We start from the raw sequence: 27,218 nt of genomic DNA on the forward strand, positions 1-27,218 counted from the left end.
ATCAATGTTTTTCTGACCAGGATGTGGCTTTGTTGGTCTCTTACCAGCAAAAGGGCATCCACAGCAAGGTGCAGGGCCTAGGATGTCCACTGCTTCTGGCYGCTCCATTTAACACCTTCTTGCAACCCAGTGCCCTTCCCATGCCCAAAGGTTCTTGAGACGCTTTGCCTTGCTCCGAATCCCCTCGCTTGTGAAATCCGACTACTGCAGCATTCCAGGGGAAATACTGACTCGGGTTGAATCGAATTCCTGTGCTGGGGCTGTGCCAATAYGCCACAAGTGAAGGAGATGAGGCGGGAGCCCCGCCGTGTGGAGAGGAAGGTGCTGGTGAGCACAGGTGACAATAGAGGGCACTCTTGACTTTGCACTGCCAAAAAAAGCCCCCAATCTCCTTGTCTCCAATGTCATTTTGCTTTAGAAAAAGAAGGAAAAAGCCATGTGCGCTGCAGTGTGCCCAGCGCTGTCCGGGCTAACGGGCTCCTTGGGTGCWGAGGAGAGCCATGGGTGCGATGAGCGGGCTCTGTGTGGCCAGCATGCACCCAGGAGACACTGGCATCCCACGAACTTCTGCAGAGAAGCCTGAATTTATATAGAGAGTTTACTCCTCGTCCTCAGCAAGTGAATGGTCATTTGTCCTGTTTGGCCTTGCAAGCCTTGGAAAGGACACGCATGCGATAAAGCAATGCCCCCCAGCACAGAAACTGCTTTTAAAAGACATGAGTTGCTGCCTCCGTGGCTGCCGGCACATCCAAGGGAACGTTCGGATCCAGAGCCGGTGCTGCAGAGGAGACCGAATCCCAGYGGAGATGAGACATCCTTCCTCTTCCCTTGTGCAAACATCTATCAAACAGCATCAGTGGATGATCTCTTTGCTCTGCTGAATTCCCTGGAATGACACTCATTGCTTTCCCTTTACACTTCGTTGCTCCTTCTCCCTTTTCTTCTGTCCATCTTTCCTCTGTCTCATCTGTTCCTTTCCTTACATTAACCCCAGCCTGTATCATCTTTCATTCCCTTATCTCCGCGGCCTTCTCCGAAAGGTAATCTGTGCACATTTTGCATTTCTGAAGTACAATAAGTCTAYAGGAAAAGCCCTGCTGAGATACTCAGAGAGAAAATCCATGGTCTGGAAATTCATTTTTTGAAAATAAGAGCAGGAACAATTTGCTCTCAAATGGCATTTTCTCTGAAGCTTTCCCAGCAGTTTTTATTAGTGGCATCTCCACCCGGGCAGTATGCAGTCCATAAATTGAGGCACAAGGCTGTGATGGGACGTGTCAGAGGTTGCAAACACAGTCAGCAGAAAGCGGCTCTCAGTGCCAGTACAAGTTGTAACTAGCAGTAATAATCTGCTAGTTATTACTATGAAAATACATATGGAAACTACCCAAAATTTATGTAAATTCTACCCGATCCAGTGGAAATACTACTTCAATGAGCACTTTTATGCCTAATGCAACTGGCCACTGTTTCCGATTTTGAAGAGTCTCTTGGTCAGGGTGTTTTTTGCCAGTTTGATCCTACTTGCAAGTGTTTACAGATGCACCGTGTGCTAGCAGGCTGCGTAACACATGTTTGCAAGAAAGCAAAGCAAAACCTTTTGGCACCTGGCAGATCCCGGGGTTCCCTTCATTATCCGGGACAGACCCAGCAGCTCTGTATTTCAAAGCCATTTGACAGCCCAGTGATTTAAAATGCCACTGTAGCATATAAATTATTAACAGCTATTCAAGATGTTCCCAGAGATGACAAAACGTACTGGAAGAAAAGAGAAAAAAATGTGTTTTCCAGCTCAGATCTTTTGATATGCAATAGATGATGATTTCTCTTGGCTGGAATCTGGTTCCTCTTCCCACAGCAAATATTACCCTTTTATGTCAGGTGCCACGTGAGTTTTCTGGCTTGCTGCTGCTTTTCTTGCTCTCTTTTTTCTTTCTTTTTTTTTCTTGCCTATCTTTCTGTTTTTTATTAGATGTGTGACCAAAGCAGTGTAGACATCCAGATCCGTTCTTTATGTCTGTATGCAGTTCATACTGCTGTCTGTGGGACAGACTGAATTATTCTGTGGGGGGGGTTAGGTCTCGTGCATGGAGAGGGTAAAAGGTTTCCTCTCACAGCAYGGCAATGCACAGGTACTGGAAACACTTCGTCCAGGGAAGGTCTGGCTTCTTTAAGATATTTCTTCYAGTCGTAAAAGCAAAGAAAAGGTTGTAAATGTGACCTATTTGCATGCAAGTACCTCCGCAAGCAGAGGCCAATATGGGATACAAAATTCTGAAAAACCTCTTGCTTTTCAAGCCATTCGGATACCTGGCAGCTCTGTTTCTGGAGACACTCATAGCTCCGGAGAGCTGCTTAAGGGATGAACCGGCTTTAGTGCCTTTCCTCCTTGGGAATGATGCTCCCTAGCCCTGGCTATGAGGCCCTTTCTCACCTCCTTTCCTCTTTTATCTCCTCAGAATAGAAAATCTCTGCCCCGTTACCCATGTCTGCTCCCTGCATTAGTTGCTTGGGGCACATGGATCCATCATATCCACACACCCGTTGGGCCAGCGCTGATGGGGACGGACAGAGCGAAGGTGGGAAGGACAGCGGCGTTAAAGAGGAGAATCAATCAGTGCCAGGCTCAGSCAGCCATGGCCATGGCTCTAAATGGCTTTTTAAGCTGCACGYTTGTTCTCTACTCTGCTGTTTTTGCACAGATAAAATAATGGCTCAGGGTGGCTCGACGTCCTGAGCATTTTCAGAAGGAGCTGGGATGGAGAGGCTCTGAAAAGCTCTCCCAGTTTTGCAGCACAATCTCCAGAAAACTTCTTGAGTGGGTCCAAAATCCACACAAACCATTTTGAACGAGGGAACTGAATTGACGGGTTTTGAGCCTTTGAGGAGATTTTATTATTGTGATAAAGCACTGTGGCTTTGAACATTTGCCCTTTTTGGGTGGAGGATAAGGGGGAAATGGGAGGGCTCTCCTGTTTCATTTTCTCTAAAAGCATTACTTTCCGTTCCTGGGACATTTATTTTGTTGTTCTAAGCTTAAATCTCAGCACAGGGCTAGATTGTGGCTGCTTTCTTGGAATTAACAAACATAACTAGTAATTAAATACAGTTCCCTCAGCAGACAGATCAGAAGCAAAAGCAAGAGCAAAACTGCAGCTTCCTGCCATATATTTTCTTGGAAAGAGGAGCTTTGTTCTCATGTTTGACATTGGGAAACCTTCCTAGGAGTGGAGTGGGTGCATGTCACAGACCTTCAGCTGCAGGCAGCCTGCAGGCTGCTCACCTGGCATAAATCTAATTTGCTGGGCGCTGTCCTGCCTGTGCAGATACAGGAACTCAAGGGAATTCAAGGAACAGGAACTGCCAAGAAGGGTCATTCTCCGATTGTGGGGCCAACAGCTTCCCATCCTTCAGCAGCTTCGGGAAGGCAGCAGAGACAGAWGGATGCTCCAGCACGAGGCTTGAATTCATGCTCTCCCTTCCCATCTTTGCCCCAGTTTCYATGGGAAGAAAATCTGCATGTGCTGACTGGCAGGGAGATGTCTCTACATCAACATCTGCATCAGTCTGTACATCAAAGTCCCTTTCATATCTCTGTTGTGAGGCGCCAAAAACGTTTCCTCTCTCTCRACTAACCTAGTGGGGTGGTCAAAAGGGAGGAGATGCTCTTTGCTGTGCGGCTGGGCTGGCTGCTCGGCGCTGGAGCCCTCCCTGCTCACAAATAACCAGCCATGCACAGAGGCGACCAGCCACACAGGCAGGAAATACCAGCCAGCAGCTAGCTGTAATTCAATATTTGCAACGAGGGGGAAAAAATCGTTGAAATGGACTGGTAGTACCATAACATTAAAGGTTATATGGTACATTAAAAGGGGCACTGCACTGAGCTACCTTTTCTCAGGACAGACTTGCTTACAAAGTTGGTCTCCTCTTTTGTTTGCAGTGGACATTATGATAAATTCTGTGCGGAGCAGCCAGGGCTGCTTTCTGTTGCATTTTGGATCCAAGTCCCCAGTTCTGCAGTTTGGATGGGGACTCACATTATATAAAAACGCCTAGCAAGGGCCCTAGCGGGTGCAGCATTTTCTATCCAAAATATCACTGGGCACAAGCATCCTGACTGGCTTTTCTTATCTCTRTAAATCAGGCAGATATTCACAAAACCTCTTCCTAGCCTTGTCATATTTGCTACTGTTTTAATGGTTCTTTTTCTTAAGGCATGTAACTGCACCTGGAGCCATGGGTCTCCCTTGATCCCTTTGGAAGCAGATTTCTCGCCCGGATTCCAATCAGGGAGCAAAACACACTGGTAAATACTGGCCATGTGTGAGCCCTTCCAAGCCCAAGAACCAGGCACTGGGCCTTTAAAACTCACCAAAATACTCCTCATGGCAACCCACTTGTCACAATTTGGCTCAGTTTTGCTCTGAGTGGAACATTGATTTTCTTTATTTAATATAGTGTCATTATACTTTTTATCTACTGCCTGCATACCACAGTGATGAGCAGCTTAGCAGTGTGATAGATAGAAAACACGGGGCATTCATCTAGATGATAGATAGSGGGGAAATGTGGTGAATTAGTTCAGAGGAGAGAGAATATAGTCAATTATTTTACATAAGGCAGCGTCTGGTACTCTCAGTCTCTGCCTGAGAGCGACCGAGCACATGAACAAAAAGATTAGAGGGTTCAGAAGTGGATTTTTTGTTTCAATAGCAACATATGGGCAAAATGTTGTATTTCAGCTTAAGAAGTAAACATAGGSTAGCCTTGGGAGCACTGGTGTTCAGCAAAGCCCTGCGGCCAAAGGTCCCCGAGAACCCAGGCGTTGTTTTGATATTGTCTTACATCACCGAAATGAGAAGCGTGGCTGCCTCGTCACCCCCTCCTACAATTTGATAGTTGCAGATAGCRTTAATTATTTGTAGCGGTATTAGCCTCACTTCTTCAAAAGTGGTTATTTTGCACAAACCAAATACAAAATGAACCGTTCCRGCGTGGCTGGAAGCACCATTTACAGCTTCGTTTCCCAGCTTGATTAGACCCTTGCAGAGGGTGACACCGGCGTGAGTGACAGCTCCCTGTGCCAGAGGGACACTCTGTTTCCTCGTGTCTCCCACCAGCTCCGCAACTTGGAGGTATGCATCTCCGTTCCAAAATCCATCTTAATGGGGCTGCTCTGCACAAATCATGGTAATTACCGCCCAGGTGATGGAGGCTTGTCAGGAGGTCAGGGACCTGATGCCAACAGGTTTGATTAGGACCACGCTCAGGAGAGGAGACAAGAGTTTGCCGGAGCGTGGCAATTCTGGACCAAAAAGGGAGCGTGATGGAAAATAGTGTTTGCTGCCCTGCATGGCCCCCACGTTGTGTCCGTCCTCCTGGCGGTATGAGCCAAGTTGGGTTATTGTGATAAAAGGGAGGCCGTTTTGGCTCGCAGGGATGTCAAGGTGACAGGGTACAAGTAGGGGTGCTTGGAGCTGACGATCATTAACTGAAATCACCGCCTTTGCCTCGCCAGCCCGGCTCAAAGCTGCCACATCCTCTAGAGGTGATTTGTGACCATGGAGATCTCCTACTGTCCTCTCGCTTTAGGCTGGTCGGGGAGAAAAATCAGCGGCAATGCTGCCGCAGCTGCTCCTTGGCATGTCCTGTCCTGGCTCAGGGATGCTCCGGATCCGCTGCCTGGTGCCAGCAGCAGCGCTGGCAGGAGCCGCTCTCGGGCTCTGCCCTGGCACCCTTGGCAAGGCGCTGCTGAAACACATTTGTCCTTAAAATGGTCCATGGCCATGCCCCCTCCTGCTGCTGGCTTCTCCCCTTACAAGCGCCGAGCGGGGTTCAGGCTCTTCCAAGCAGTTTGGCGAGTCGAGCTCGTACATTATTTAGAAAGACACAGCAGGCAGGTTGCTCAGAGCCTCACTCCAGTGAACTGGTTTAGTTCCAGTCAGTAAATGAAATTAGACTGGCTCCGTACCAGCCCGGAATCAGCTCTCGCGCTTGCGGCAAGACAAGATTCGCTCTCTTTAAAAATACCTCTGCTTTCGACTTTCAGATTCTACTTGGATATTTTCCTTTGATACCCTTTTGTCTCGTTATATTGCTTTGGGCTCCCCCAAACCTTATCTTGACATCTGTTTTTGGAGCGTATCTTCCTTCTAAATCCCAGGACATGAGGACGGGTCCCATTCACAAGCGTGTGGGTGTGGAAGCAGGGGAGTGAACCGTCATTAAGTCTGATGAGTTTGTCAAATATCCTGGMGCAATTTGCCTTCCAGCATTAAGCATCTATGGTGCCATGTGCCCTAGACTCGTGTGCATTGAGTCCTGCGTATTTTTTTGCTTTCCAACAATTGCTCGCTGTCGGGAAGCGCTGGGAAGTGCATCCTGTGAGTCTGCAGATTGGCCTCAAATTTGCCATCCCCATACAGATGGACCGAGATGTTCCGTGCAGGGCAAGTTTTGGGCTTTCTTGGTTTTCTCTCTTAATTTCCTCTGCTTAAGAGAGCCACGTGGCGATAATTGGACAGGGTGTTGCTGACCTTATGGAGCTCAGCAGCCATCCGTAGGAAATGGAGATGTGAGGAACTGTCCAAGGAGTCTTTTGTTACTCTGCTGTTCCAAGAAGATCACACGAGGAGTTCTCAGCACGGGCAGCGGATTTATAGCACTAATGAATTCCACAGGAAAACAATCCATTTATTGCCCAAGGCCGTTGCTTTCTCAACAAGGAACCCAGAGGGTTACTGTGGTTTGGAGCAACAGGGCCTCAGTTTTAGTCAGCTTTCCTCCCAAGCTTTGTTCACCTTTGCAGTTGAAAATAAAGTCTCTCCTTCAGCTTCRTTCTCTCTGCAGCCAATATGCCTTTGCAGGCGTTGCAGAAAGGAGGGATTTTGCTCCGACAGCCTCAGGCCTATTCAGGATTTTGTGTGGTACAAAACAGGGTCCTGCACTGAGACATCCTGGGAAGATCCTCGTCCTGGCGTGGAGCCGCATCCTGATCGTCCACCCTTCCTAGAGGCTCAATGCAGGCAGAGTTGGTGCCTAAGAGTTAGCTTGGATAGCTAAAGTAAATCCAAATAATGGGGATAATTGGCATAAATTATGCATAAATATTTTCATAATACCCAAATTTTAGCCCTTTATGCCCCACTCAAAGGTGGGCATGGTCAGTCCGTGGCGTGCAGCCTTCTGCACCACAGTGAAGCGAGGCAGGTAAAGGGCTCAGGGAGCTGATACCAAACATTTGGTTGCATTTTTGAGTGTCTAAAGCTGATGTTAATCGTTTCTGAGTAAATGAGTGTGCCTCATCCAGGRTATCAGTGCTTAAGAGAACTTCACTGAAGGACCAGCAAAGGGCTTTGAGTTTTGCCCTGCTTTGGAGGGATATTTCAGAAGGGAAATTGCTATTTTTTTTTTCCAAGATGCAAAATGTGCATATTTGCAAAAAAAAAGTTGAAAGCCTGACCCCGAGGATCTTTGCAACTCTTCAAAGGTTGCTCAGTTTCAGTCACTGAGATCCATTTCATAAGGCATGAGGAAAATGGAAAAGCAGTGTCCTTGTCTTAGAAGGGAACTTAATCAAATTTGCAGTTTTAAGTAATGCTCATCATATGTATTACTCCTTTTTTATTGCTAGCTGATGTGTCATTAACAGACCTTGGTCCTCTGCAAAGCTATTAGGAGACTGTAAATATTTACATAGCAGCATCAGGACATTTTAGCTTATTTCTTTTCCCATGAACCGTTTGTCCTTAATGTCTTTATAATATTATTCCTGATGCCTGATCGGGCCCTGAAATTGCCAGCYCTGCCTCTGGTCCCTGTTTCCCGCTGACACATTCTAGACCGTTGACTCTCTGGCACGTGGTTTTGCCTTCATTAAAACTGGTTCTAGAAGCCCAGGAAGCAGGGCTGAGCGGTAAACAGTTTCCATGCCCTTGCAATACTGATGACTAAATAATAGTAATAATATAGTAATAGTATAATGTTCCCTGAAGGAAGAGCAACGAAAAAGGGGGTTATTTGCAAGTTAACTGGTCTTCTCACCCTTGGGAGAGAACCCTAACCCTAACCCTAACCCTAACCCTAACCCTAACCCTAACCCTCACCCTTGGGAGAGAAGTGGGTTTACCTCTGTTGGGAAAACAGGGGTTGAAGATGGGTTTGTTGGGTTCAGCGAACTCTAGGGCTCTTTTTCTCAGACTGAATCTGAGAATGACACCCATTATATGACACCCGTAGGGCAATTCTGGCTTTTGCCCCGTGCGCCGTGCCTGCAGCGCTGGCCAAACGGGCACCCYGGCAGCCGAGCTGGCCCCACGATCCCCACAACGTTGCTCACGTGTCATACCCGGCTCCAGGTGCCCCTTAACGTGCTTTGAYGTTTCAAGTGCATCGGCACAACCCGAGCCTGTTTCATTCATGGCCGTGCCCTGGAGCATGTCCTGCAGCCGCTCGCGTTTCCCTCRTGTCCCGCAGGGCAGCTTGTCCTCGCGGCGAGAGCCCCAACTGGGAGCCGTGGCCGGAGGCCGTTCCCGRCTGAGCCGCTCCTGCCTGGCCCGGGCCCTGGCCCTGGCCCTGGCGTTTTTGCTCTTCAGTTCATTCAACTAAACAGTGAATATTCTGTCTGGAGACGGTTGAAAGAGGCTCTTGTCCCTGCAGAGAACTATGCAAGAACCACTGGATAAATGGCCATGCAGTGGAAGTGAAAATTTAATAGAAATTGGATTCAACTTGTAAACAAAACTTTTTTTTWCTTAAAAAAATGCAGCAAGACATGACTTTAAGATCTTTGATTGCTGACAATGAGTACCTCTTTTCTTTTTGTATAAAATAAATTCTGTGGTTTTTTTTCTTTGGTTCTCCTGTGGCAAATTACGCTTTGTGGAAGGCCAGCACTTACCATGCAAATATTTCCTTCCCTCAGAACATTGCCTTACACAGAAGTTTTGCCCGTCCTTAATTATAATATTCTCTCCGTAGGTTTGCTTGCATTGCTCCCACACAGAAATGGAATTTCCTGCTTCAGACAAGGAAAGGGTTTTGCTCCTGGGACAAGTCTCCTTTGCACCATCATCCTCCTGTCCCTCCAGGACCATCATCATCCCCCTGTCCCTCCAGCTCTGCCATTTCCCCCTTTGCTGYGATATTTGCTGAGTTTTCCAGCATCCGAAATTCCTGGCAGAGCTGCCATCCCTGCAGCTCCATTTGGTTTTGGGCTGCTCTGAAAGAAAAGAAGCAGAACTGAGGGCTTGGCCTTGCCGTAAGATGGGGCAGCCGGTGCTTTCATGCACCCCTTCTCCTTGGGCGACACAGGAGCCAGCAGCAGCGCTGCGTGTGCCTCTGCTTCCCAATCTGCAAAGTTCAAAGCTGCTCATTTCCGCTGAGCTCTGGATTGTTCTTTTTATTCCTTTTTATATATTTCTTTTTTAATTTAGGACATGCTTGCATGGGAAAATCAGGAAAACTAACTTGAAGTAACCCAAGGCTTGTATTTAAAGTGGGTTCATTCAACTGTATTCAACTTCCACGCGGACAGCGTTTCAGAGACCTTAATTTGCTTTGTTGTAATTTGCCTCCAAAATGCATTAAGATAAACCAAATTAAGGCCATCTTTGTTGCAGAGAAATATTTTATGTATACTCATTAATTTTAAAAGTTCTAAGATTAATATTCTAGAAAATGCCCCCGTGTAGACACATCAACATCACTAATAATATTTGGCTGAAAGGCAAGATAATAGCRAAGTCCAGGCTCAAATAAAAGAGATGAATCATCTCAAAATCATATGCCACAGTATAACAGGATAAAGGGCAAGTGTTTTGCTGGAGAGATATGTGCATGCACAGGGCAGCTGTGTGCCCATTTGAGCCTTGGAGATGAGATTGTCCCATGTGCGTCCAAAAAGGGTAAAACAATCTGATTTCCAGGCGTATCAGCCAAAACTCACRGTTTCCATGAATCCGGACTAGCGAGGGCGACAGCGGCAGTATTGGACGTGTCAGGTTTGTCTCTGATGATGGGTCATTGAGTCAGACTTGGTGCAGACACCTTTGAGACCTTCTGAACCGCAAGGTGCCCAGACGCGCTGCCATGGGGCTTCCTACATCCCGTAGGACAATCTAAGAGACAAGGGCTCCTCAGCTGTCCCACAAACACCTTTCAGAAGCTGGGGGCACTCTTTGGAAGCCCCCAAAGTCACTTTGCACTTGCATCCATGTATCCCGGAATAGGAGCCATGAACATTGSCTGGAAGGATATAGGAGCCATAGTGGAGGTGACTCCCTCTGACAGTGAAAACGTAAAACAAAGAGCTTAACGCCTACCCATTACTTAAGCACACATGGACCCGTTTTCACAGCCTTCATCTCCAGTGCCTGCTGGAAAAAAGAGTTCCTCGGAAATTACCAGTAATTGTTTTATTCTCTTTGATCTCCACTAATAAAGCTATGGAGTATCACTCAGCAGGAGCTGTTTCTCCTAGTTAGAATCTTTCCAACAGTAGTTACATTAGGAAGGCTCTGGGGAAATTTCCGTAAATGCACTCAAAAAGAGCTCTGCAAAACTGCTTAGACTTTCTATAAAAATATTTCCCCTACATTTGCTCTTTGACTGCTCAGCACACTTCTCAGCCTGTTTGTTTTTCCCTTCACTGCGGTTGTTGTTGGACTGGGGTGAAAGCTGGAGAAGACAGTTGTGACGCCTTGTCAAGAAATCTTATAGCAGCTGGAGAACAGAGCTAAAGATTTCTGAATTCCAGCTAAGCTGCTGTAGAAATTGAGCCTGAAAATAACCTCCTTGCCAGCTCCTGATGTACTTTCCAACTGTAATAGGGAAGATGGAGGAGGGATGAGTATCCATCAGTCCTGCAGCAGGGATCCCTTTGTGTCTGGTGTGATGTAAGAGCCTCCAGCATCCCTGCTTATATCCCAGAACAGGACATGTCGTTTGATCTCCCCATAGGACAGCACTGGCCAGACTTAAAAATAGCTTAAAAGTAGTGAATTCTTTGGAAATCGGTGTAAACTGGGCCTGCAGCTTTAAAAACTCCCACTCTGTGGTAGGAATGGATGCACTTGGGTGCTGGTAGCTAAGTGGATGTCAGATATGGTGAGATGTGGTGGTTCAGTGAGTTCTGAGCTGGTGGCTATGGACACCCATCTCTGTCCTCCAGTCTATTTGGACAGCAAATGTTCTGTTTAGGAAACAAGGAGAACGATAAATCCAGTTACCATTCCCAAAGGTTTAAGCAGAAAATACAGCCCGTAGAGGGTGCACAGCCCATTTGGGGCATTTGCTGGGCTCGCTGGTGCCTTTGCCCTGGGCTCAATGGCACGAGGCAACAGCTCTGCACTCACCTTGTGCAGAGCTGACCCAGGTACGGATGTGTGGGAGAAGGTGCAAAGAGAAACGCAAATGTCAGAGCCTCGGGGTGTTGATGGAAGAACCTTTTAAAAGCCATTTCACCTTTTCAGTGACCAATGCGTTCCCCAAGCTGTGAGCTCTTGTAGCTGCTTCTTTACTGTCACATATTCTCTTGAAGGGAGCAATGGTCTTCAAGCCAAAGGGCGGCTGATGGCCTTCAAAGGAAGGCCTGATGTGTATCAGGCACCTGCCTCTTGCATAACCGGCATTTGGAAGCGAGACTAATTGCAGCGGCTGGTCTAGAAACTTAAAAAGCTCCGAGAACCAAGAGCCCAGCCTTACAGTTGTGTCTGCTGCCTTTGGCATCCTGCCACGAGCGTCTGGCAGCCGGGACCTCCTCTAGCCTCAGTTGAGACGGGAGGATAAGAAGGGAGAGGTTGGTTCAGCCTTTCATTACCAGTTAGTCATTCACTGCAAAAAAAAATTGCTAAAACACCTTCTAAAAACGCTACTAAACTACGCCAGAAGAAACATCTGGGAGATAGGACTTTTTACATTAACCTGGCTAATTTTATTATTTATTTTTTTTGCTACAAATGAGTTCTCAATGGCTTTCTTTAAAGGTGGCCTTTTTTTTTTTTTAAACTACGGTGCCGRGAAAGTGCTTTTAAGTTTCATCTGCTTTGTGTGTGTGCATTTTCTGAGCCCGGGGTTTATTTCTTATTCGAAAAATGGTCTTGGATAATGGCTGAGTTGGGAGTTTTATTTTATTTATCAGGTGTATATGAGACAGTGTTTTTTTTTTTTTTTTATTCTTTGGAAACTTGTATTTGCAGTAGCAACTTGGCAGCTGCCTTTGGAGCTCAAAGTGTGGAGCTGCCTTTCCTGCCTTCGGCACCTCTTCCKCCTCTCTTCCCAAAGCTCTTCTGGGGCCCTGAACTGCCCTGGTTTATCTGCTTCTCTCTCTGGCACATGCAATGGGTTAAATGGGTATTTTTCAGCTCTGCTTGATTACTAATGAGCTCTTGTTCCTCTTCCTGGCACTGTCACCACGAGCAGCTCCAGGAGGAGCTGAGGGCCGAGGGCTGAAGGAGAGATGCAGCCGTTCGCACACGTGTGCTCCTGCCTGTAATCAGTCTGTAGCCTCCGGATGTGCAGGGCAAAGCGTCCAAAATTTGATAGCAGATCCAAAGGGTTATTGCATCCTTCCACCCCTCAGAAAAAGAGCTCTCCGGAAAAAGAGCTCTGTGCTGAGAAATAACATCACGAGGGGAATAGTCATGTAGGAAGGTACCAGCTAGGTTTGCAGCCATAAATCCCTATTAGGGATTAACTCTCTGGCCAGAACTCATTGCCCGAGGATTAACCATAGACAGRTTTTCAAAGGGAGCCCAAGTCAACTCAGATGATCCAGACTTTGCCCAGAYTCAGCTGCACCTTAAACCACTCTAATTCTCATGAGAAGTTTGGGCTTTACRTGGGTTGGGAAGAAACTAGGAAGAAGAACAGGAGGACAAAGGTCCACATAAAGCATATATATATATATACACATATATATATATATATTTTTTTTTTCCTCAGGGCTCATCATTTGTCCCAAACCCATTTGCCTGATGCAGGTGCAGAAGCTGCCAGTGATGTTGTGTCATTGCACAGGGCTTGCAAAGACAGGGGCAGAGAAGGCTTCAATCCCCCAGCCTTAACACTGCTAATACATGGAGTTGGACCCAAACTGTTACCAGTGTGAATGGGCTTTAAGTCCTGGAYGTAGCCCGGCAGCTTTGGAGAGCCCGTGTGCTGGGCACTGACTTGCGGTRTTTTGGTTTGGCTTTTCAGTGCTCTTTAGTTAACAGTCCTGCCTTTATAATCCAGTCCATCGAGATAAATAACCCGCCTTTCTCACGGATCGAGATAAATAACCCCCCTTTCTCAYGGACCAGGTTGCAGGCTTGTCGCTGCCCGGCGTGTTAAGGACGATGCACACAGCTTCCTAGCAGGGCAGCTGGGCAGCATCTGGCACCCACGAGCTCGCCCTGGTGCCCACGGCCGCTGCTCCCCGACGGGAGGCCAYGCTTGGCACACGTCCTCGCCAGCCTCCTGCCGCCACCGCCACCTACTTACTGCTTCCTCCGCTCCCTTATCCCTCTCCTCATCCCATCCATCCCACAAAACCAGCCTCACGCTGGTGTAATTGCAAGAGGACAGGTTGTAAAGCAGAGGGCGAGGTGTAATGCAATTAGCAGACTGTTTCGCCCTTCTTCACCTTTTCCTGCCAAAGAGCTTCGTTTTAATGAAAGGCATCAAACAACCGTTTCATTGTGCTCTAATTGAGTCATTACCTGTGCTGTTACAGGCATGTTTTCCAGGGATCAAGGGGGAAGGTAACACATTGGATTAGCAAAAATATAGGCACAGGGGGACGAATGGGCCCGTCCTACCCTTAAGCCAGCTTGTCTGTTTGAGCCTTGCCCAGCTAAGCCTTCCTCCAAAGCAACGTGCCCGGCACAGCACCCAGTGCTTGGGCTGCSGGTGCCACCTCGGAAGCGTTTGCAGAGCCAAAACAACATCTTGCCCCCAGATCACACTGCTGGCTCATTTCCTGGAATATATTACCTAGGCCTAGCTGACAAAAATAAACAGGAAAAAAAAAGGCCATTTTGTAATGCAATCAAACCTCAATTGCCCATTTGTTTTTGTCCTTTAAAAGAGCTAATAACTTGGTAATTGGTGGAGATCTCTCCTGGGCTCCATCAGGAAAAGACATTTTCCCACCATGAAATCAAGGGGGATGTTCTTCTAATGAAGATCGGGAGGTATTACCCRAATTAAAGGAATCCATGTGGATTTCCACCTGATGCCCAAGCCAGAGAAACCTTGTTTCTTTGAGTCTTTCCTTTGAACAGCTTGGAGGTTTGGGGTGATGTTGCTGTAGTAAAACCTTGCTGGAATTCTCCTCTTTGCAAGGGTCTCAGCACACTGAAGGGCAGCAAGGGTTAAAAATTCATGGAAGGGTTTTCCCTGCTCTGTGCCTTAAGGAGCTTTGCTCTGGGACACTGCAAAGTGGCAGGTCATGGATCCATCCTGCAACTCCTGTCTTCAGTCCCCCTGCCAGGAAGACTCCAAGGTATATAGGAAGCATAAAGTTTTAGTCTTTCATTGCACATTAATTAATATTAAGATCCTGCTCCATGCTGCATTTATCCTTTGCAAAGTACTTGTGGTTTCTTCAGGATCCAGGAGTTATGTAGCAGCAAATTATCATTTTATTGAAGTGTTTGGCTTTATCTTAAAACAGATTCTTAAAGAAAAGACTTCAAAGGTTAAAATCTGTGCCAGGGTAATATGTATATCACAGTCCCAGGCACCTTTTGTGTTTGAAAACCTTTCCATGTGTAAAGAGAGGAATTTAGCCATGCTGATGCTCTGACATTTAAATGTGAACAGTGGAAGATAAACACGGCCTGACATGAAGTAAACGGCTGATACTGGGCAAGGAGTAAAGGGATTCTGCACTGAAATTTCTATGCCCATCCCTTCCACCARCAACTTAACCTGCAAAACTTGCGTTCGGGAATATTTTCCCAAATCTTCCATCCTTCCAGGAGCACCACTCCCCCCAGTTGCACGTGACCAAACAGCTTTGGGGATTCTTGCCTCATTTTCCCTCTCCACAGTTCCCGACTTGTGTAGGCAGGTTAAATAATGCAAAAGCAGATGTAATTATCCTGCACGGCTTCTCTGGAAATATTTGAAAATATTAGGGAATTGGTTTTTGCAGGGCAGGGCTTTTTGCCTGCCCTTTTTCAAGCGTCTAGAACAAATCTAATGGTTTAATGAGATATATGACAATACAGGACATGAAGGAGATTTTTAGCGACTTTCATTACCCAAACCCAATTAGAGGGGAGCAATCAGCAAGTCCCCTGCTGTGCCAAGCGGGAAACAAAATGTTGGCAAGATGGGACAGAGCGGAGAAGTGGGACTCGGTGCAGCAAGAGCCCTGAGACGYGCCGTGTCCCCCAGCACGGCGCTCCGGAGCAGCGCACATTGCTCCTTGATGTGCRCCTCGCCGCTTAATGTGCACCTCGCTGCCCCTCGCCTGCTCGCTTCCCTCTGCATTGAGCCGTGAGACATAAATAGCCCCACGCTATTGTTTTAGGAAACATGGATTGGGCATCAGATAAAGGCCTTTGCTTGTTTGTTTCTTGGGAGGGGAGGAAGGGGAATCCAGGGTGGCCYGGCTCTGTTTTCCTCCTTCGGGTTGCTCGGCAAGGTTTGGGCCTGGAGGTTTAGTTCCTTCAGCAGGGGCTGGGCCCAGCCTGGTGCTCAGCACAGGAGCGTCTGTGAGGCCGCCTTGCTCCGTGCAAGGAGAGGACACGCTTCGGGAGGCTGCACTTCTCATGTTGGAGGAGAATCTCAATTAGCCAAATGCATCCCTGTCTGCTGCATAAATCCTTTTCCTGGGAATGTGTCATCCCCCAGTCAGGTGGCTTCTGGAGGATTTGCTCCAGCATGGGAGTGAGCAGAGATCAATGTGGACACGTCCTTGTGTTACTGCGGGAGGGCAGTGCCACAGCACCGAGTCATTATCTTCATGCAACCAACAACATGTGCAAACGAGCACCTGAGCTTATTAGGAAGGAGCCTAATAATTTGCCTATGAACCCAGTAACGTGCCTATGTGAGCAAATCTGCCTGTGTTGCAGCCATGTGATGGATGTTTACAGGGCCCCTGGCACCTATGGCAACATCTTCTGGGCTGRTGTCCCCAGGGTGGGAAGAGCTGGGGCTGCTGGAGTGACCCAAGGGCTCRGGCTGGTGATGGGGCAGCCAGCACACAGACACGCACGCGAGGGTTCCAGCCAGACTGCAACTTTAATGCTCCCCCACAAGATAATTTAGTGATCTTAGCAGCTGGGACATCCATCCCAGCACTGCCKGAGAATCCTGGACTCCTGGGACACCGCGAGCTTCCTTGGAGGTGCTGGCTCGATACGGAGCAACGTGGCAGAGCGGACGCGGCGCGAGGCTGCCAGGTACTCGTCACAAAGACCTGCCAGATGAAGGGGGGCTTTGGGGGAAGAGCTGGCTATCGAAGGGGTTACGCAGGCTTCTTAGCAAATAACAGTTATTATTATTAAACTAAATTTTCACTGTGGGACAAGTGATGCTCATAACAACAGCACTGAAGTATCACCAACTTTTGCACATTTGAAATGTGGACATTTGGCCCATCTGGAGAAAGCTTGAATAGAGTTGAAAAATAACCTCTTTTGAGCACTCCTAGATTCAGGCTATGAGTTATCTGCTCCCTATCCATTACCCCTGGAATGGCCCAAATTCCATCCCAGTCTCTGCATTCAGGGCCTGAGAAGGACTTTGCAAAGCCACTCTGTGAAACGAGGGAGGAAAAAGCTGCGCTCACCAAGACGAGCGTGCTTGAAGTGCAATGAAACACCTACTTAATGGAGAACAGCCTGTCTGGTCCTGCGCTCTGCCCTCTGCTCTGAGGCTCCTCACAGGACTTCGAGCAAAACCAAATACTTACAATACGATTTGATGTCTGCCTCTTTGCAGAGTCTGCACGCAGGGTTTGGAAATTTCCTGGAAAAATAGAATCCCTTTAAAATGAATGCTGAGGGCATCTGTAGGGGGTTGTGTAGAATATTCTTAAGTGTATACATAGCAGTGCATTGCCCCGAGCTCAGCTTTCCATCAGTGCCTTAAAGCAGTGGCTATTACTAAACAGCACCGAACACATATTTGACATTCTCTAGCCATCCCCTGCAGCGCCTAAAGGGATATAAAGACAATATTGCAAGGTAATCTCAGCTGGCTGTCTAATGCAAACCTGGCAGGCTTTCAAAGCTAGTCCAGATATACGGAACAGGTGGAAAACATTGGTTAGCTCTTGCCACTTTTCTGCTTCCTCAAGAACACAATGGCAGCGTTATTCGTACAGGGCACGGTGCAATTTCCCTCAGCACGTCTAGGAGTCCTTCCAGTGATCGCAATGGGAGCTGAATTGGAGCCTTTGTATCAAACACCCAGGGAATAACCGTGAGCCTCGGCCTTAGTGGGGTGCTGGAGCACAKGGGGTCCCATTAAGAACCTCATATTCTCACTTCAGTGTTGCCAAGAAATCCAGGTGATATTTGCCTGCACCTTGGCTTTTGGCTTTTGCACGGGAAGAGCAGTTCTTTGAAAGCAGTTGGCATCTTCATCTGTCATCTCTACAAATAGATCTACTGTTTGGCAAAAATTCACAACAAAATGCCAATGACGAATGTCAGGTGAAGCCCGTCAGTGTGAGCGTAGACTTGGAAACGTGAGGGAATGGGGGGATTGGGTTTTCAAGAGGCAGGAGGCCCTTGAATGGGGTTTGGTTCCTAATTCTGCTAATTCACAACCCCTTTGGGACATCTTTTTCTCAGTTGTCTTTTTCATCTTCTCCATTTACACCTTAGGGCACCTATTGCTTTACCATGTTTTTATTCAATGCCCAACATTCTTCAATACCTTACACATTACTGAATCTCTTCATCATTACTGTGGATCCAACTTGTGATTGTTTTCCCAGGCACGAGAGTCCTTCTCCCCGATGAAGAAACCACGATAGTGCCAGAACTATTTGCAATCTGGGTCCTAAGTGGCCGGGTTTTAACCGTGCTTTGCTATGTGTCCACAGCAAAGAAACAACAAATAACACCTAAACATTTCAGAGTCCTCATCTGTATAAAATTAGATGCCTCCACTTTCCTCCTTGACAAAACTTCAGCAAAAAGGGGGATCTCTTTGCCCTGGGAAGCTTAGCCATGAATGCTTAGAGCTATCCCATCACTTGTGCTATAGTCCGGTTCCATACAGTCACAATTAATTAATATGTATATGCAATATCTCCCACTAGGCTGGCTGCAAAAACGCTTTCTGGCTTGGCAAACCTCTCTACCTCATTTGCAGTKGCTCCCAGCCTCACACTCTTTCTCTAACTATAATATATGCTGATGTAATATATTTACAGCTAATTCAGATGCCAAAAGATGATGAGGTGGCCCAGGGAAACCAGTGGAGAAGCTGGTCCTCTCAACATGCAATTACTTATCCAAGCCACACCAATATTGATATATGGGTATCAAGTCTATGCAGCTGTGTCATTTAGACATGAAAATGATAGTTGCCTTTATAAATACAGTGAATTGAGGTAGATGATTGATTAGATTAGACTGATAAATGATAGATGGTGGTAAACAGATTTGGCAGAGTATCCCAGATTTCTTTTTCACAGCCCTAAGTGTCACTGTCAGTTGTTTTTAACGTAATTCTGAATCTCCAAGTCTGGTAATGGATAACAAATCAGTTTGCATCCCTTGGCTGGTGGCCTTATCACTGCCTTCTGGTTTGAAAATAGCTCCTCTGGTTTGAATATAGCTCCTATTCTAGGAGATACAGAARGAAATCTAAACACAATAGAGAAAGGGAAACAATCAAGTGTCTCAAATACAAGTATGAGAATGAACTAAGCTGCAAGAAATAGACATTAAAAGCTGCCAAGAAGATGCAGCCAGCAAAGATGTATTAGGTCACTGTTAATTTAGGGACACTAAGGACTGGAAGCCACTTGGAGTCCAGGTTTTTGGCCCTGCTCTGCTCATCATGTTTCTTTCCCTGCCCTGAACCTCCAGGCTCCGGCTCCCGTCAAGTCAGTGTAGAGTCAGTGCAGAGATTCAAGGAGGTCCATTCAGGTGGTGCCCAGGACTGGTGGTTTGGAACAGCTTCAGGGGACACCAGTCCTCTCTCTAAYCGCTTTAGGTGAGAGGTTTGACCTGCAGACGGCTGATATCAGGTAAGATTAATGCTGTGTGATGTTAAGGCMGGCATTTAGGCCTGGTTTCTGAACTGTACAGGCACTCGGTGTGAGTTTCAGAAGTACCTCCCCCTTCAGCACCCATTCCTGGGATTTAGTCTTGCCTGGCAGGTACTGCTTTGGGGGATTACTCATCCTTTTGAAAGTACAACAAGGAGATGCTTAGGTCTGCAGAGATAATTGTTGCTTGGGTTCGCACTCGCTGTCTGTCCCAGCTTATCCCAGTGCTGCTGAGTTTTGGGGTAATGCCATGGCAAGGATTAAAGATTTCCCTTCTCATTACARCAGCTCTAGCAGAATCTGAGTCATCAATCATGCTTGCTCCAGAGTCTCTTTATGCTCTGAAGCTGATTAGCTGTTGAAATAATCCAGCTTTGATGGCAAGCAATCCTTTATTAATACCGCAACTGACTGCCTTCCTCCCATCATTTGCTTTTAATGGATCCCGCGCTTCTTTGTTCCTTCTGCCTGTGGAGCTCTCGGGATGGTTTGGTAAATAACCATATGCTTAGACACACGCTCTGCATCGAAACAAAACCAAAAATGCAAATGATGCCGTTTGTGTTCYGGTTTTAGGATCTTTTCAAAGTGCACGATCTGACAGTCTTGCCTCTGTGGCTGAACACGCGGGATTTAGCGGATCCATCTGCACAGGGAAGGGCTGGGTCCTAGGTGCACTGCAATTCCCATGCATGGTCTCCATCTGTCCCTGGTCTGCATGGAGAAGGAACATCYCTGGAGCTTGGAGCTGCCTCTCATGCACACACAAAGTTTGACCGTGGTCCCCAGATGTGAGAAAAGCATCAGGGGGAACCTGGGATCAGCTCACGGGGTCTGAGCCCACAGAAATGATGCTCCAACTGCAGGTCTCTCATCTAATATGTGCAGAATTGGGTGATGACCCCGCCCTACAAACTTCTCTATGATAATTTTACTGACTTTCCATGACTTTGGCATGACTTTCCATGATAATTTTACCTTCCGGGAAGGCCAAAGCACTTCCATACAATTACTCGGTCACAGAGGAGGCTATTTGGTCACCAACTTGTATTTGGGGAAGCTGYGGATTGAGGTGACGGCTGCTTCCACAGGCAGCAGGAATGGTCCGGGATTCAGCTCAGCTAGGCAAGCTGCTCTCCAAGCACCTCCCACCTTTAAATCCCTTCCTTCTGCAACTGATTCCTGAATTACAGGGTTTTTGAAGCATTTAAGAGGCTCGGAGCTTTGTCAACAGACCTGAAGTGTTTTAGAGTAATAAAACTACCCAGCGACAGGATGGCTCATTTATATGTAAATTGGGGAGAAATTAGGGAATGCAAAGGACTGCTATTACACGCATTACCTAGATAATAAATAGTTTGCACACTTGCTTTCTCAAATTCCTTGTTGCCTTGTTTTAGCTGAGATTATAAAAGGAAATGGGTGTTTTGGGTGTGCAGCTCGACGCAGTTTCAAAACTGAGCTCTTTCCATGTGCACCAGGCTGGGCAGCTGGGATCATCCATCATTTTTGAAAATCCAGCTCGCTGATTTTAAATACATATTCAAGTATTGATATCAAGAAAGCCCTATATCAGGAAAGATTGCTCTTGCATACCTTACAGTAAAAGAAAACTCTAAGCTACCTGTGCCCCATCATTCTGCATCTGAAGTGAGACAGCTTTGACATGTACTGAGGTGAGGATCAAACATGAAACGGGATCAATTCTCCTCTTTGGTGGGATATGAACGTGTGTTTGCAGAGGGGAAATGCTGGCATGTTGTGCCCGCATTTGTGCCCGCACAGGTTGCTTGTGCCCCGCAGTTATGAGGCTCCTTTGGTTAAGAGGACATTTTTTTTTAATGGCATGAAAGGCAATTTTATTTTGATGCTCCATAGTATAATAAAATTCTCTGTAACACAGAGGATTTATATAATTATGTAACACAATCTGAAAAAGTATTAAAGTACTAAATTAAGAATCGGGTGGAGACAGTCCCCCCTGAGATGCTGAGATAATGCCTAAGCATATTAATGCTGGATATCTTATTTTCCTCCCAATATCTTGAGAGGATCCTATTGCACATTTTCTTTATGGGGGAGACGTAAAGAATGGAGGAAGGAACAAAGACAGCGCAGCATTATCAGCAGGATTCAATGGATCCAACGGGYATGATGAAGAGGCTCTTGTCTAGCCAATGTGGGAGAAATCTTTGTGAGCTATTAGGGAATAAAATCCAGATCAATTGGTGACCCGTAGTTTCAGCTGTCTGAAAGCAGGTAAGTGATCGAGATAMGTCTGGCTCTCTGAATCTGTGAAACCAGGCAGTTCTCAAGAGGCCTGGGATTTATCTTGTTCTTTTTGTAATGTCTGCAACCTTTGAMGAGTTTAAGCAAGGGATGGGTCCTGACCATATTAATGCACGTTAGGTCATCAGTGGCCCCTTCTTGGCTCACTGTGGGGCAAATATCATGCACGTTGTGTTCACAGCCACTTACCTGAGCCTAGATGATGAGCAGTGATCTAGGTGAGTCTTGTAACTCAAATGTTTAAGGGTTTTGGTAAGTCTTTAATAACACGGTCTTTGAAAGGGTCTCAGACTCGGTTGCGTTCCCCAAATCCAACGAATGCAAAAATCACCCTATTTGTAATGCCCTAACACAAGGGTTTGCACGGTGCTCAAGATTTTTCATGGTAATGATTAAAAAAGATCTTGAATTTCCCCTCCAGTAATTGCAATACTGCAGCTTGAAAATGAACATTGAATTTTTTTGTTGGTGATGGGTTGCGSGCTGTTGCAGGTGGCCGCGGGCACGTGGAGTGAGGGCGCTCCGGGCAGCCCTGGCTCTGACTTCAGGAAGTTTTTAACCATCTAAGTTAGTTTAAAAAAAAAAAAAAACTATAAGAAATAACTAATAATTAGGAGAGATGGAGGTATTCCAATTTACTAATGAAATGGTATTCTTTGTAGCCAAGAACTGAGGCACATAAGGATGTCAGAGCTGTGAAAGGAACAGAAGGTAGATGTCTCAGGCAGCCTAATTTTCTATGCTATATTGCCTTCCTTATCACTAATAGCACCATCCTACATTTAAAAAGTGCTTTTTCTCCCCCAAAGGATGTGAGAATGCATTATAACAGTCAGCCTCGTCCTGAGGGCAGATAAATTGATAATAACTTTAATAAGACATTAGTGAGATGCTGCAAAGCCACCCGGGTAGCAGGGGCAAAGTCGGGGCTCAGTCCCACCGTTCACAGCCCTTTAGTGGAGGCTGCGGGGGAGAGGCTGGTCCTGCCCAATATTGGCACAAAACGAAGCCAAGACCTTAACAGCCACTGGGCAGAAAGAAAATATATTGTCCCGAGGTCCAAAGTTCCAGCATTCTCTTGTGAATTTAGAATAAAATATGTCTTTGCCACCTGTTCAGCTCCAAAAGAGCCGGGTCTCTGGAGGACCCGTTTCCCCCGTTTGCTTTGGGTGGAGGAGGGCCCCTTAACAAATGTCTCTGCTCTTCCTGCTTCTSTTTTCCTTGTCACATTTGCCGTTAAAGCAGCGTGGATGTTTCTTTGCCAGCTGGTTTGGGACCTTTTTCTCCCTCCAGGGACTTGTGGGGAGGAAGCCTCCAGGGTGAAACGAGATGTTTGCGCTGCGGGACCAGCCRTCGCGGAAGCGAACGCTGCAGCGCATTGCCAGCGCGCTCCAGGCTTCGAGCAGAGGTTTTACCCCCGCAAAGAGGAGAGGAAATCCCTGCCCTCGGCGGTGGCTGCTTCTGGCATGGCTTGGACATGATTTCCACAGCAATTGCTGCAGCAGAGAGGCCCCACGGTGGCCCTGGAGCTGCTGATGTGGAGGTTGCTCCTCTCTCCAGAGGCCAAGAGACATCGAGACAAATGAGCTCATCTGCTGTAAGGACCAGGAGGAAGTTCAGAGCTCCCCACGGACCAACAACCTCTTGCAGTTACAGGTAGGGCTTGGTGTGTTGATGGATGAGGTTCCTGTGGAGGGAGAGCTGGCCGTGCTGGCCAGGACACTTCCCTGCTCCTGGAGCATCCATCAGCCCTGGCTGGGATTGGACAAGCCTGGGAAGTTCCATTTCCCATTGGGATAAAATCTCAGCCCAAGTGACAGTAAAATAGAGTGTCTGGAGAGCTTCCTACAGACAAAGTGTGACACTTATACACTGCAAGCATCTGTGTGATACAATTATCACACTTCCTAGAAACTTCATTTTTTTTCCCCTCTTTTAAACCAGACATCTTAAAAATCCAGGTTGCTGCTGCTGACCTTGTGCAGCTGAGGAAGGAGGTTGTGGCTGCAGGGATGTCAGGCAGCGAGTGTGGAGTAAGCAGAAATTTATACTTTTTAATTTGGTTAGAAGACTATATCAAACACTCAGAGAAAGGACTGGGTTGGCGCCCAGCCAGTTCGTAGCATTCGGAGTCCCTTCCGTGGGGACAGGGCTGGGGGTGACAGCAGCCCGGCTGCACAAGGCAGGGCTGGCCACACAGATAGGTCGTGGGGTGACAAGAAAAGGAGAAATGAGCACTGGAAAAGCTCACCTAGGAGCCCTTCATAGGATGCTAATTTATGTAAATAGCCCCGATGTGCCCCTGGCATTCCCTCCTGGGCCCTTTGCCTCCCAGGTCCCTCGCGGCGGGCGGGCTGTGATTCCGCATAGCAAGAGCGTCTCCCAACTCCACGCACAGATATTTGTTTGCTTGGCGGCGCGGGCGATTTAATTACCAATTCCCAGGGCTAATCTACAATACCGGGCAATTACACTGCGTCGTATCGTGCTTGCTGAATAAGATTACATGCGATTTGTATTTAATTTCAGCTCCGTTTCTAATTTTGCCATAGCGGGGCTACGTGATGGAGCAGGGGTGTGGATGCTATCGGCCGTGCTTGTGCTGTGCTGGAAGGCTCCTTGTTCATCCTCTGCCTGTATCCCCTCAACTCCGCTCTGCTGCTTGTGTCCACACAAGTATCTCCAGGTAAATATTTGTTAATCGATGTTCTTTGTCTCTCACAGGATAAAATGAGGCTTCTTATTCAACCATTTCACAGCTAATTAAACTACAAGCAGCTATGAAGGGATTTAATCTTTTCCATCCTATTGCTGTTTGGTTGTCCTAGAAGGGCACGCAAAGAAATATTAGCAGCCTGAGGCTTAACCTGATGCTTAAAAAGGAGAATTTGTTAAACTACGTGTGGYGGAGCATTATCCAGGCTCCTTAAGAGCCAGAGGACAACGCAGATTCAGAAGACCTGACGCAATGTCTCTGTCTGCTGCAGGCTACCTCCRTGACCTTGGTCCCGTGGCAGCTTGGAGAGCTTTCAAGAACAATATTGCTACCAAAGAGTTCATGTCTCCCTGGAAGTCAGGGGGATTATTACCCTAAGCCCTAATCCTTCATGGACAAGACATCTAAATTGCACTTCTTCCAATGGGACTGGAAATGTTTGCAGTCAACWGGATTCCTGTTCACATCTCTGGACATGAAGGTCTCATGGTCCAATTAATGTGGGGCTTATAGGAGAGGGCTAGTGGCAGCTACATCTGGCCATGGGAAGGGAAGGAAAGGGATGGTGATGAGGTGATCCTCAAGGCCAAGAACCCCGCTGTGTGAACCAAATAGCCTGCTGTCTCCAAGGAAGGGGAAGCCTAAGCAAATAGCATAGAATAAATAGGGAAAAATAGTCAAGGATGAACTTCTGCATGCTCAGTGCTGCCTGTGGGTGCTGCACTGCAATCAGGTAGATGCAGGTCTTAAGGTCCTCCTTTCTTTGAAGAATCCTCTCTGGTTTCATAGTCTTGGTGAAACCCCTGATTTTCTCCTTGTTGATTTCTCCTTGTTGATTTTCTCCTTGTTGGAAACAACATGTTGATTCATGTTGTTTCCAATCTCTGTGCAAGGGAAAAATGTTGGTACTGGACAGGACAGGAGATGGGTGATTGTTGAAAAGGCTCCTGCAAGTATTAACAATAATAATGTCTTTTATTTCTAACCATGGCTATAAAGAGCACATTTGACAAACACTGGACTTGGAAGGAAAGGCTTTTAAAGCCCCAGCCAAGCTATCTGCAATTAGAACAGAGTAATGTACGTTCATTTTGTATGTAAGTTGAGCTCACCAAAATCTCCTTTTTTGTCCATTAACAAAACCACAGTATCCCCATGAACAAGTCCCCTTAATCTCCCCAGTGCATAGTCTGTGATCTTATCTGTAGAAAAACTGTGCAATGTCATGCAGCTCCAAGAGAAACAGCAAAATGGACTCTCTCCCAGAATAAATAGCACTAATTTGGGGGCACAACAATATTTGAAGGCTCTTGCAATTTGAATGAAGCATACAATGCACTTAGATCGCAGCAAAGTGCAGAGAGCAYGAGTTCCTTGTGCTCCTGAATAAAAGCGAACAGAAGTCAAATGGAAGGAGTTTAGCATGAGCACAGCGGTAACTCCATTACCTCTCCCACTCTGGAGTGTCTGCTCACGTAGGCTCAAAAATAGACCAAGAGGCAGAATGCACAGAGAAAAAGGCTTATTACATTGCTGCTTTTTTGGTGCTTCACTCTCCTTGTTACAGGATTGATATTTTTTACTGATGTCAGTGATAGGTGCCGCGTCTATCTCTGCTCCCAAGTTAAGCACTATCCGTAAAGGCATCTGCTCAGCCTGCCCTCCAAACATCTGTGAAGAGGCTCTCCAAAAGTCTGCTCCTCTCATGGTAAAAATTCCTCATTTCCAAGCTAAGTTTCTTCTTTCCTACTCTAACTCTTCTCACGCGAGGTGCACATGCACACAGGGAGGCATCAGGAGCAATTATATTCTGCCTAAGTGTCCCCTTGAATTGCTCAGTGCTTTTTTGTCTTGTCTTGGGAAAACAGGCTCTCCATTCTCCCTTAAATAAACTAAGACCATCAGAAAAAAAAAGAAAAAAAAAGAAAAAAAGGAAAACACCAAAATATAAGATCAGCAGAAAACACMGAGGTAGATGTTTCACAAGTTGGTTTGACTCATAGCACTGTGGCTGGACATTCAGGATGAAGAGCCGGTCAGATGGGACCAAAGCGGGTCACAGTTGTGGAACCCCATGTCCCAGACCTCTGTGATAAGGAGCCAAGACAGCAGAGAAGGCAGAGGAGAACTGAGTTATTCCCATTCTTAAGCAGAACATCTCTCTTGCCAATGTCAGAGATAGTCCAATGTTTGCTTCAGTGCATTAAGAGAAACTTAAAGAACAATTCCATGTAGGGAGGGCTGCAAGCTCGCCAAGGGAGCTATGAGGCTGAACTTAGAAGATTTATGGCAATAAGGGCTTTAGCAGCCCCTAGAGCATCATACAGGCCCTAGGGTTGTTCCAGTTATTTTATCTGGCTGCTGTCACTGGTATTCTGCATAATTTACCTTCACAGCCAGCCTCCGAGTTGCTCTTTTGAATGCAATTGCCGTTATTTGTGAAAGCACCACTCCTGAAAGCAATATTTCATCATTACCATAAAGCATCATCCCTGCAATTATCAGAGAGAGCATCTGCAGGCATCTGATGGGAAACACGGTGACTCCTGAAGCAAATCCCAACCCGGCGCTGGGTCTTGGTGATGCTGGCAATGACATGTCAGTGTTCCACCATGTGCCTTTGCATCCAGGTGGTGCTCAGGGACACCACTGGGCTGRCTCAAATGATGAATTCAGCCATTTAAAAATCCAGCACTTTTGGAAAAGTATGTGGCTTTCTTTCCAGCATGGCCTTCCTTTTATTGGGAAAGAAAAATGGGGTTTGCATCAAGTTGATTCCCAATTGTGAGATGTAAAGGACAAAGGAAAATGTGTGCGTTTGTTTTCAGATTTCCTTCCCTGTCCCCAATGTCCTCCAGAAACAGCAAATGGAGAAAAAAAAAGAGGAGGAAGGCAACATCTCAAAGAAATCAGAAAAACGAGAAGATGTCCATCAAAACGGAAAGGAAGTTCATACTTTAGGAGAGAAAATAACAGTTAAAATTG

This window comes from Nothoprocta perdicaria, unplaced genomic scaffold (assembly GCF_003342845.1).
Source record: "Nothoprocta perdicaria isolate Ctin4 unplaced genomic scaffold, notPer1 scaffold_12, whole genome shotgun sequence".
NCBI classification, from domain to species: domain Eukaryota; kingdom Metazoa; phylum Chordata; class Aves; order Tinamiformes; family Tinamidae; genus Nothoprocta; species Nothoprocta perdicaria.